Source organism: Camelus dromedarius, chromosome 23 (assembly GCF_036321535.1).
Source record: "Camelus dromedarius isolate mCamDro1 chromosome 23, mCamDro1.pat, whole genome shotgun sequence".
NCBI lineage: Eukaryota > Metazoa > Chordata > Mammalia > Artiodactyla > Camelidae > Camelus > Camelus dromedarius.
In genome coordinates, this window is record NC_087458.1 from 28018091 (window position 1) to 28023431 (window position 5341).

At 38.4% G+C, this 5341-nt stretch overlaps 1 protein-coding gene across 1 annotated transcript in view; it reads right to left on the minus strand.

Annotated features, from left to right (window-relative positions):
- COLGALT2 (collagen beta(1-O)galactosyltransferase 2) overlaps positions 1-5314 on the minus strand; it is a 126257-nt gene extending 120943 nt beyond the window's left edge. Inside the window, exon 1 of the mRNA XM_031435604.2 lies at positions 3078-5314. The gene's annotated coding sequence lies outside the window, so the exon portion shown is untranslated. The remainder of the gene's footprint in view (positions 1-3077) is intronic.
- Positions 5315-5341: the final 27 nt, after the last annotated feature.

Genomic DNA, 5341 nt, shown 5'->3' on the forward strand with positions numbered 1-5341 from the left:
GTATTGAACTGGCCCCAAAATAGACACATAGATCAACGGAACAAAATAGAGAGCTCAGAAATAAACCCACACACCCATGGTCAATTTAATCTATGAAAAAGAAGGCAAAAATATACAATGGGGAAAAGACAGTCTCTTCAATAAGTGGTGCTGGAAAACTGGACGGCTACATGCAGAAAAATGAAATTAGAACATTTTCTCATACCATACACTCAAATAAACTCAAAATGGGTTAAAGACCTACAGGTAAGACCAGAAACCATAGAACTCCTAGAAGAAAACTTAGGCAGAACACTCTTTGATGTAAATTGTAGCAATCTTTTTTTTTGGATCTGTTGCCTAATTTAGCCAGAAGATTGGAATAGACATTTTTGCAAAAAAAAAAAAAATGACATATGTATGGCCAACAGGTGCATAAAAAGATGCTCAACATCGCTAATTATCAGAGAAATGCAAATCAAAACCACAAGGAGATATCACCCCCATATCTCTCAGAATGGCTATCATCAAAAAGTTTACAAATTACAACTACTGGTGAGGATGTGGAGAAAACAGAACCATAGTACACTGTTGGTGAATGTAAATTGGTGCAGCCACTATGGAAAACAGTATGGAGGTTCCTCAAAAAACTAAAAATAGAACTACCATATGATCAGGCAATCCTACTCTTGGGTATATATCCGAAGAAAATGAAAACACCAATTCAAAAAGATACATGCACCCCAACGTTCATGGCATCATTAGTTACAATAGCCAAGATACTGAAGCAACCAAAGTGTCCATCAACAGATGAATGGATAAAGAAGACGTGGCATATACATACATACAATGGAACATTAATCAGGCATAAAAAAACAGAATGAAATGTTGCCATTTGAAACAACACGGATGGACCTGGAGGGTAATACAGTTAGTGAAATAAACCAGACAGGGAAAGACAAATGCTATATGTTATCACTTATATGTGGAATCTAAAAAATAAAACAAGCAAATGAATATAACAAAACAGAAACAGACTCACAGATATAGAGAACAAACTAGTGGTTACCAGTGGGGAGAGGGAAGAAGGGGATATGAGATTAAGAGGTACAAACTACTGTGTATAAAATAAATAACCTACTAGGATATATTGTACAGCACAGGGAAATACAGCCATTATTTTGTAACAGTTTTAAATGGAGTATAATGTATAAAAATATTGAATCACTATGTTGTACACCTGAAACTAATATAAAATTGTAAATCAACTATATCTCAATTTTTTAAAAAGAGGGGTGAGAAGAAATCAGATTTTGTTTATGGTGCAATTAGGGATCCAACATCTTGTGTGTGTGTGTGTGTGTATGTGTGTGTGTGTGTGTGTGTGTGTATTCATTGCCTCAACTCTGCATTGCATCTGCAAAGTCATCCCTGTCCATATTTGTATGACTCTCTACTTGGTTTCATTGGTTTATCTATCCCTGCAGAAGTATCACATATTCTCCCAGTTTGTTCATCAGAAAGATCTTGGTCATTTTTGGCCCTTTAGGCCCACATTTCAGAATCAGTTTATGAAGCATTAGGAATATCCCTGTTGGGACTATGATTGAAATTGCTAGAATTTATAGATCAGTACTGTAAAGATGGCAATTTTCCCCAAACTGATCTATAAATGTTATTGAAGATCATTACAGAAGGCCTAAATAAATGGACAAACATACTTCAATGATGTTTATAATGTTCTCAAAAAAGGGCTTGCTCATCTTTATCCTAGGTACCTTATTTTTGTTGTTGGGGTTTTTTTGCATTCCAAATGTACGTAGTATCTTTTAAAAAAAATTAAATATACTATATCCTGATTTTGTAAATGGGGAATTTAGATTGCAGTCTTAAATTTATGAGAAACTGGAGAGGACACATTTTGATTATTCTAAATTCTTTTCTTATACGTATGAAATCCTTCACACATACTCATGCATACAAATACTGAAACATCACAGCATTCTAAATATTTTACTAAAAACATTTCACCTATTCTTGAAACACAGAGAATGGGAAATTGTATGCTTTGTGTACAAAAGAAGGAACAAGATATATATGAGAATTCTCACGACCAATGAATTAAAAAGCTGATCCAGAACGCTAGCCTACATTTTTCGGTTTGAGATCATTGTCTTATACAATACCGTAAAAAAGCCTTTTCTTTTAACACACTAAACATTCACATGACAATTCAAAGTTCGTTTTTCCTATGGAGACTCTGACTGAATTAATATGTCTCTGCCTAGACATTAGATGTTTTTTGTAAGAATAAAATGGTCTGGCTCAGGTATCAAGATGGGAAATCAGTAGAGAAGTGCCAGATTACACGGAATTTGATTACATCCAGTATACTCAGGGGAAATTTCATTTGTTCTTACTTATCTAGCTTTTTCCCTAACCTCTTTGGTTCTCTAATATAGTGAACCACTGAAGCATTTATGAAAGGAGACATTCTTCAATCAATCAGAAGCTGAAACTCTAACCTGTTCTTGGTGGATTCCCCTCTAGACTGTCACAATAGCCATTTTGACTAGACTTTAAACACTAGGTTCTTTAAGTGTTCCCGAATCTTTTGCTTTCTTTCTTAGCCACTCCCAATCACCAAGATTTATTTATAAGTTTCCACTGCTTAATATGGAAGCCGAGGGACATTCTATTTTCATTTTTCAACTCTTTCTAATAGACAATGACATTAAAGGTCAGAAACATTTAATATTTACACTTAAATGCATCATGATTTTTCTTAGCAATAGAACTTCATCTATTTGCCTAAGGATAGCATTAGCATGTTGCTTTTTACAGTTAATGGTTCTTTCCTCATACTTTTGGGATTCCATAAAACACCCCTCCCCCACTTTTTTCCCTTAAACTTAAGCTAAAATCTTCCATTTATTCCCACAGTATTTGTTCTCATAGTACCTAATTCCATTGGATTGCCTTATGGCTTTATAAAATTTCCCCTCATATGAGGAACAAAATGCTTTTAAATGCTTCTATAAAAACCATTATCTGAACTGATTGGAACCTTTAGAGGTGAGACAGAAAGATTTACTCACCTCTAATTACTTGAATTAGTGTCAGTGTTCCGTGCTTCAAGGAGCTTACTAATTTCAGTGTCATTCGCTTCTTCAGGGCTTAGCAGCTACTTTGTAAAGGCAAAGGTTAGTGACTTCATTCAAATGCGGTACATTCTAGGGCAATTTATGAATCTTCACGTGAGGTTTTACATCACTGAATGGGATGTACTTCTCCCTGTATGTAATGCATTAAAAGAAATACATTCAAGCTTTTATCTGGCTTTCAGCAGTTTGACTTCAGCAGGGACTTCATCATGTTGATTTCACTTGGTATTCATTTAGCATTTTGTACGTAAAAATTTCTGTCTTTCATCAAATTTGGGGAATTTTTAATTTCTTTAATTTTTTTTCTGCCCCCTTCTATTTCTTTTCTCCTTCTGGTATTTCATTTACATGTATGTTGGGTTGTTTGATAACATGTAGCAGGTCTCTGAGGCTCTGTTTATTTTTTTTTTAAATCGTTTTTCTCTTTGTTGTTCACCTTGGATGATTTCCTGGATGGTTGCTCTACCCTCCAGTTCGTTTAATTTTTTCCTCTGCAATTTCCATTTGGCTGTTAAACCCACCAGTGGATTTTTTTTATTTCTAAAATTTTAATTTTTGGTTCCAGAATTTCCATTTGATTCTTTTATCTTTTTCTCTGCTGTTTTTTTTTTTGTTTGTTTGTCTTGTTTTGTTTTGTTTTTCTTTTTTTTTTTTTTTTTTTTTTTGGTCTTCTGAGAGTTTCATTCACTGAAAACATGTTTTGTTTTACTTCATTGAAGAGAGGTATAATAGTTACTTTAAAATCCTTATCCGTCAGTTTTCAGCATCTGATTCACCTCTAGAAAATGTGATTGGACTCTAGAAAATGTGATTCATTTTCTTGATTTTTGTCAGTAATTTTGAATCATATCTTGGACTTAATGAATGGTAAGTTGTGGAGATTCTGGATTGTGTTATTTTTCTGCAAGGAGTGTTATTTCTCTGCAAGGAGTGTTATTTCCTTTGCATTTGCAGCTAATTTCTCGGCTGGATTTGAACTGTGAACTCCGTTTCTTGGGGGACAACTCTAGTCTCAATTCAGATCTTTCGTTTTTAACTGAACTGCTGTGATTCTGCTTCAAGAGTCTGTCAGAGATGTGAGTGGAGTTCGGGATCCGCTCTCTGGCTCCTGCCCTTTCGGTATTTCCCAATCTCTTCAGCATTCAAAGTTTCCTGGCTTCACTTTTTTGGTTCCCCAGAGAAGAAAAACTGAGAGTTTTCCCTTGTGCACCCCTGCTGCCGCAGACCTTGCCTCCTGGATTGCACTTAGCTCCAAGCTAAACGCCAAGGAAAGGGGGACTTTCCTGTGTGGTTCCTTAACTGCCCTTCTCCAAGCAAGCTTGCTCTCCTGACCAGAGGCAGCCTGCTTCCGTTTGCATCCTAGGATATTAGGGTAGTTGCTTTTTGTACTGTGTCCAAATTCATAGCTGTTTTCTGCTGGGGCCTGGTCCACTAGGGTCTTAGTCTGTCACATTTGGAAGCAGAAGTTCTATCCCTGCCTGGCACTTTCACTCTTGAAAGTCATTTCTTCGTAACTAGCCCCTGCCCCGACCCTGGCCCCGCCCTGAGGTCTATTCTCATCACTTCATGCAGAGGGATACAATGAAAACGTAACGAACTTTCAGCGTCTCCCCGTATCACTCACACTACATCCATAAATGCTTAAAACGTCCTACTCGGCTTGTCTGGAACTCCTCTGCCTTGGCTTCCACGTCACATGCTTCTCTACTAGTTTGCATCCTAGTGTTCCGACCGCTTGTGTTTACACTCAACAACTCGTGTTTACTCCTGCTCCTCTGATGCTGAAAGGTGGGCCCACCCTAGAGATACGGTGCTTGGCAGTCTGGTCTTTCTTCCTTCCACTTTCTTCTACAGAGATCTCATCCACTTCCACCCCTTCGGCTTAACATGTCAGGACGGTGGACGAGGCTCCTCCTGTTTGCAGGAACTGAAGATCTGGACCCGACGCCGGCGGCGGCAGAGAGGCCTTAAGTCTTTATTCCCACTGTCTCAGAGGAGCTGCAAACAGCGCTGGTGTGGGCAGAGTTCAGGGCTTCGAGGCTCGGCGTAGCTTTGAACCCCGTCCACGCCAGCATCCGCCCGGATGTGGCCAAGCGCAGAGCGGAAGGAGAGTGCGTGCGCGCAGGTTCCAGCTACGTTTGCCGGAAGGCGAGGTGGAGGGAACCTGCCTCCCGGCGTCGAGCGCTCCTCCCGCGCGG